This window comes from Colobus angolensis, unplaced genomic scaffold (genome assembly GCF_000951035.1).
Source record: "Colobus angolensis palliatus isolate OR3802 unplaced genomic scaffold, Cang.pa_1.0 Scaffold56, whole genome shotgun sequence".
Classification (NCBI taxonomy): Eukaryota; Metazoa; Chordata; class Mammalia; order Primates; family Cercopithecidae; genus Colobus; species Colobus angolensis.
In genome coordinates, this window is record NW_012119154.1 from 5,039,735 (window position 1) to 5,045,744 (window position 6,010).

A 6,010-nucleotide genomic window follows, 5' to 3' on the forward strand; every position below is an offset into this window, starting at 1 on the left:
CGCCGGTCTGGCAGATGCTTCCTCCCCAACCCAGGGGCAGCGCGCTGGGCGGAGGCCCTCCCTGGGGAGCCCCCGGGGTCCCCGGCCAACAGCTGTGCCTGCTGCCACTCCTCCCAGCTGGACACAGCTCTCCTGTAGCGAAAACAAAACCCACCGCGCAGGTGGCTGCTGGAGCCCGCGCGCGACACGCCCGCTCTTGGCCACGCACGTCCCCTGGTGGCCATCGGGAAGCATCGCCGCCGCATCCCTTGCGGAGAGCCACGCCTCTGGAAAGCTAAGTTCAGGGTTCACATTAGAAGCATCCACTTGCGTGTTTTTTTGTTGTTGTTGTTGTTGTTGTTTTTTGAGACAGTCTCACTCTGTCACCCAGGCTGGGGTCCAGTGGCACGATCTCGGCTCACTGCAACCTCCACCTCCCAAGTTCAAGCAATTCTCCTGCCTCAGCCTTCCGAGTAGCTGGGATTACAAGCGCCCACCGCCACGCCCGGCTAATTTTTGTACTTTTAGTAGAGATGAGATTTCACCATGTTGGTCAGGTTGTTCCCAAACTCCTGACCTCATGATCCACCGGCCTCGGCCTCCTAAAGTGCTGGGATTACAGGCATGAGCCCCCGCGCCCGGCCTGCACGTTTTATTTGAACCTCAGGTACACAGACTAACCATCATCCGGAGTTTATAACACTCTTACACTCTAATCATGGTCCACGCATGGCCTCCTTCCTCCCTCCCTCCCTATTTTTTGTTTCTAGTCAGCACTGAAGCTAGAATCGTGACAACTTACATTTAACTGTAACAATATGCTTCTTCAGCTCATCACCCTCCCATCTTTCCCCTCCCAAGGTAACCTCCCAGATCCCCCATTCATCAAGGGTTTGCATTATCTTATAATCTTGGTACTTCATAATTACATGGAAAAGATAGCACACTGTATGTAATCTTCCAGGACTTTGTTCACTTACCATTATGCAGCATGTTACATCCTCCTGGCCTCACCTATCCCTCGATCCAGCCCCCACTGCAGTGCCAGCCCTGCAAGGCCTATGACCATCAGGCCGGCATAACCTGATAGCTGTGCTTTGGGCCTTCAACTGTCACCTTGGCGCTTTCCTGTGGACACTGCCATGGCACCTGCTCAGCGGCCACACAGTGCAACTCGCAAGTGCAGGGGAATTCACTCCTTGTGCGGTAACACCGACCAATGGGACACAGGAACCAGTGCGTGCATTCTTCCTCCTCCTCTCCTGGACCAGACCACCCTGAGGCACATTTTACACAGCTTCTCAGAGGACAGTCCTGTGGGATCGAGCAACCAATCACACAGTGGTGGCTAACTCAGTAATATCCTCATATTGCCTCACTCTCCTTCCCTGGTTCAGTCATGATGATGGCTCAGCGGGCCACATGGATACAAGCTGAAAATGTGTGCTGGCTGCACTAATAGCCTTATTCCAGGAGTAGCCTTGAAAGAAACAATGAAAGGAAACACTCCCAATGGTCAAAGCTCTGGGCAGTGCATCTGATCATCTGCTGGAAAGAAAATATACAGACTCAGGGAGTGGTGAACGGCTTGGCTGATTGGCCAGGGGACTGGAAAGAGAAAGTCCTCAAGGCCCCAGAGGGATAGGTGAGACAAAACGAGTCTTCAGCCACTAAACTTCTCAAACAAGTCAATCATTTGAACAAGAGGTGGATTTCTTACAAAATGCAAGCCCTGAGTAATGAGGCCACTGAATGTCAGGAAAAAAAGCCCAGAAAAATACCCTGCATAACACACGTTATGGCTGAAAGCCAGGTATGGATGGAACGAAAGGGACAGGCAGAGCTGGACTAGCCAGGGGGCTGTAAGGGTGCTCAGAACAGCAGATGACCTGATACAAAACCTGGAGTGGACGTCACAGTTCTTGTGGAGCAAAGATCTAAGCCTGAGCTGATACAACTCAGTCTGGGGCAAACGACAGCAGAGGGACAAGAATTAGATATGGGGTTGCGTCCCCTGATTGACTCCCACCCAGGAGGAAGCCCTAAATATTCCTAAACTTACTACGTACTGGCTGTGGTTTTGTGAGGTAGGCGGTGTGTGTGTGTGTGTGTGTGCCTGGATTGTGCTTCTCTTTTGCAAGAACCTGTTCACTGGATACATTTATTGTGACCCCTGTTGGTGACTCGTATCAGGAGCAGTCAGATGCATACCCAAGGACGGTGTTTACTCATAAAGCTTGCCAAGCATAACATTTGAAACAATGCCTCTTTCTGGAAGAAGAAAAAGTATCTGGTCTTCTCACACAGGTTTTATACCAACAAGAGGTGCTATACAGAGCTTTCTTTCTTTGAGATGGAGTTCTGCTCTTGTTGCCCAGGCTGGAGTGCAATGGTGCGATCCCGGCTCACCACAACCTCCACCTCCCAGGTTCAAGCAATTCTTCTACCTCAGCCTCCCGAGTAGCTGGGATTACAGGCATGAGTCACCACACCTGGCTAATTTTTTTGTATTTTTACTAGAGATAGGGTTTCTCCATGTCGGTCAGGCTGGTCTCGAACTCCCAACCTCAGGTGATCCACCCGCTTCAGCCTCCCAAAGGAGCCACTGCGCCTGGCCTATACAGAGCTTTCTTTAAGCTGAACATCCCTGTCTGTCAAATGGATGCTGGGAACTCTACTGTGGATTAGGGAAGCTTCAACAAGAGTGTGGCCACCTTTTGTCTCCATTGTGCTGACATAATAAAAGTGAAGGAATGTTTTGTTGCCATCCTACCTGGTACTTGGTTTGCAACCTAGGATATTGCTGATGCATTATTTTAGATCCCCCTGCTTTCACCAGCACAGCATATAGCACACTTTTATTGCCCTGAACTTCCCAGTGATATGGCATCAGTGGGTTGGACAAACCCAGTGCAGTGTGAACTGGTGGTGTACGGGCAGGCATTTCCATCACGTCTGCACAGAGAACACATGCCACCCAAGTACCACTGACGAAAGACAGGTGGGCCCTGAGCAAGGATAAAACCCAAGCGTTCTGCCTTTCAAGTGGCCATCTTGGGGGCTGTGTTGCAGCTCAAATAGATACTTCACAATCAAATAAAAACTTTGTAATAGCCACAAACTACAAAAAAAAAGAAAAGGAAAGAAGAAGAAAAGAAAGTGGCCCTGCAGCAAAACTGGCTGCCAGACAGTACATCCCAAACCTAGGAATATTCCTACAGCTTCCATCCCCCAAGTCATGAGACATGTGGCCACATTTGCGCGAGGGCCCAAATAACAAAGAATCTTAGAATCAGCCCAGAAAGCAGTAAAAGAAGCCTTGCCCTAGAGCCTCTATTTCCTTCGGGCCTCAAGGAACTACAGGGGTCTGGGACTAACTGCGCGGTTGATTAGAGCCTTTGGAAACCAGACTTGTCTGGTTTTTCTAGGCTTCGATCTTTTGAACTTGAAGACTTCTTCCTGCTGCTGAGAAGCAACTGTCAGCACCACTGAGCCCTACCTATCCAAAACAGTCTTCAACTTGACATTCTCATCCTGCAATTCTGAACTAAGTTTCATAAATGGGTGGGACAAGCTCTAGAACATCCCATCATGAGAAGAAAATGGATCTTCCAATTAAGGGCCAAACCCAGCTCCTCAGCCTTCAGCCATCTTCTGGGTGGGCCAAACAGGTGGCGGCCCACACAGGAGACAAAAGTGGTGTCTTTCCTACCGTTTTACCAAAACTGCTGGTTTAATGAAGGTGCCACCTATGAAACAGGCCACCTGACAAGAAAGCATCATTGAAGAGTTTACCCACCTCCCAGCGAGCGGGGCCTTTGGAATGCTACAGCCATCCAGTGATGGCGCGAGGGTGGTGGCCACAGCTGTGCGCACTCTGTGCAATGGGCTGAACTCCAGATGGGACATCTGGCCACAGAGAGTCCTGCCCTAAGATGAAACATGCTGCATGGGCTGCCACTAATGGCCCATCTGTATGGTCAGATCTTTGGGCCAACCAGGACTGGACCAGAGAAGACATACCATATACTGGGTGGCACCTACCTTGGGGACGTATAACGATTTAATTACAAACTCAGTATTGATCTATATGGTTATATGAAGCAACCACATCTAGTGAAAAGCATTTAGAGTGAAAAAGTCAATCAAACATACGTGGCCATCACCTCCATTACAGACAGATCAACCTATGCTCAAATCCACCATAGGCATGGAACCACCATAAAGGACTGAGATGCCCAGCGATCAATTATGGAGGCCATGTTTAACTGCAAAGACTGTATTATTTGCCAACTATACTGGACTCTTCAATGCGGACTTCTACAGGGACAGCTGGTCCATCTTCATCTATTTACAAGTTGTATAAGCTGATAATCCCCTCTGCTTACCCAAGCTCCCTTCAATGGATAAACAGACGAATGGTTCATTTTGTTCTGATTTCTGTGGACAGACTAAAACTTGGATACTCTATTAAATAATCAGGTGTTCTATGGCCACCTTCCTCTGCCTGCTATGTACTTATAACAAAATGGCAGCTTGTGGGTCCAGAAAAAAGGACAACCTGGGTCATCCCTAAGACAGGATGACAGATCCCAAGTGATCTGGTGTAAATGTTTGACCCTAGAAGTGCATGGGGGCCAAGGGGAAGTGAATCACTCTCTCTTTTTCTATTACAGGTATGCACAACAGTCCCAAATGTCCAGATTCTACTACTCTTCCAGTTCTCGTGTTGTTAAATATGTCACCCCTGACCCAGCCCAGCTGTAGAACCCCAAGGGTCGGGGTTAAGACAAATTCGGATGGCGTGGAGGTTTGTTTCCTCCCTCATTTTAGTAGCTTATTGGAGAGATGGCTCAAAAGGTCCAAATCAGCACAGTGGGCTAACATACTAAGTCTAGCCCCTGAACCTTTGGAAGAGCCCCTTTTTTAATAAAACCATTTATTACTCTACCAGGGGCTTTCATTCTTATAAAATTGTTGCCTCCTCCAACTTCCCTATAAACACATGAAGCACCACGGGTCAGGTCCCTCTCTGCATGTAGTCTCTTTATGTCCAGCATAAATTGCGGGATAATGAAAGCTTGGGGAACTGTGCGTACTCAACTTTTTTTTTTTTTTTTTGAGACAAGGTCTCACTCTGTCACCCAGGCTGGACTGCAGTGGCGTGATCTCAGCTCATTGCAGCCTCGAACTCCCAGGCTCAGGTGATCCTCCCACCTCAGTCGCCCAAGTAGCGAGGTCTCCAGGCGCATGCCACCAGGCCTGGCTAATTTTTACATATTTTTTGTAGAGACAGGGTTTTGCCATGCTGCCCAGGCTACATAATCAACTTCTAATCTGCTCGTTTCCCCCAGTGCATTACTTTTATCTGTACTACGAAGCACAATGTCATATTAAGCAAGACAGCTTTCCATCTCAGTAGAGAATTTCTGTATTTCATTGTGTGAACGTATTCCCTTGTTCAGTAAAAATATTCTTTAATCAGAGAACGCTCACTGATGGCAGGAGCGACTGCTCTTCATTTTAAGGGCACAAGTTCAAGGAAATACATAGATGAGTGGGATACAAGGAATGAGTGCCTGCTGCTGAAGAATGGCCCCATCCTCCATCCCTCCCTTTACCATGCCCTTTGCCCCTCACTCTGTAGAGCCTCCTCCCTCTGACCCTGGGCTTGGGAATGCTAATGAATGTGATAAAAGCGGCCTGAAAACCACTTACCTTTGGGGGCTTGTCCCTGTTGCCCCTGTGCCACGGCCATGTGAATATTCCCAGGCTTGCCTGCGGAAGGGATATGAGAGACACACGGCGGGCCAGTTTCCCCAGCTGACAACAAGCTGACCCAGAAGCGTGAGCTTCCCATCACCAGTGAGCCTGCACCCAGACATGTAAGAGCCCTGCGGCCTAAACCATAACCATAGACCCAGGAACTAGTTTTTGTTTTAAGCCACTGAGTTTTGGGGTGATAGTATTCATCATTTTTTGTGGTGACAGATACAGGAGGTGCCAAGGGTGATTTTTTTTTTTTTTTTTT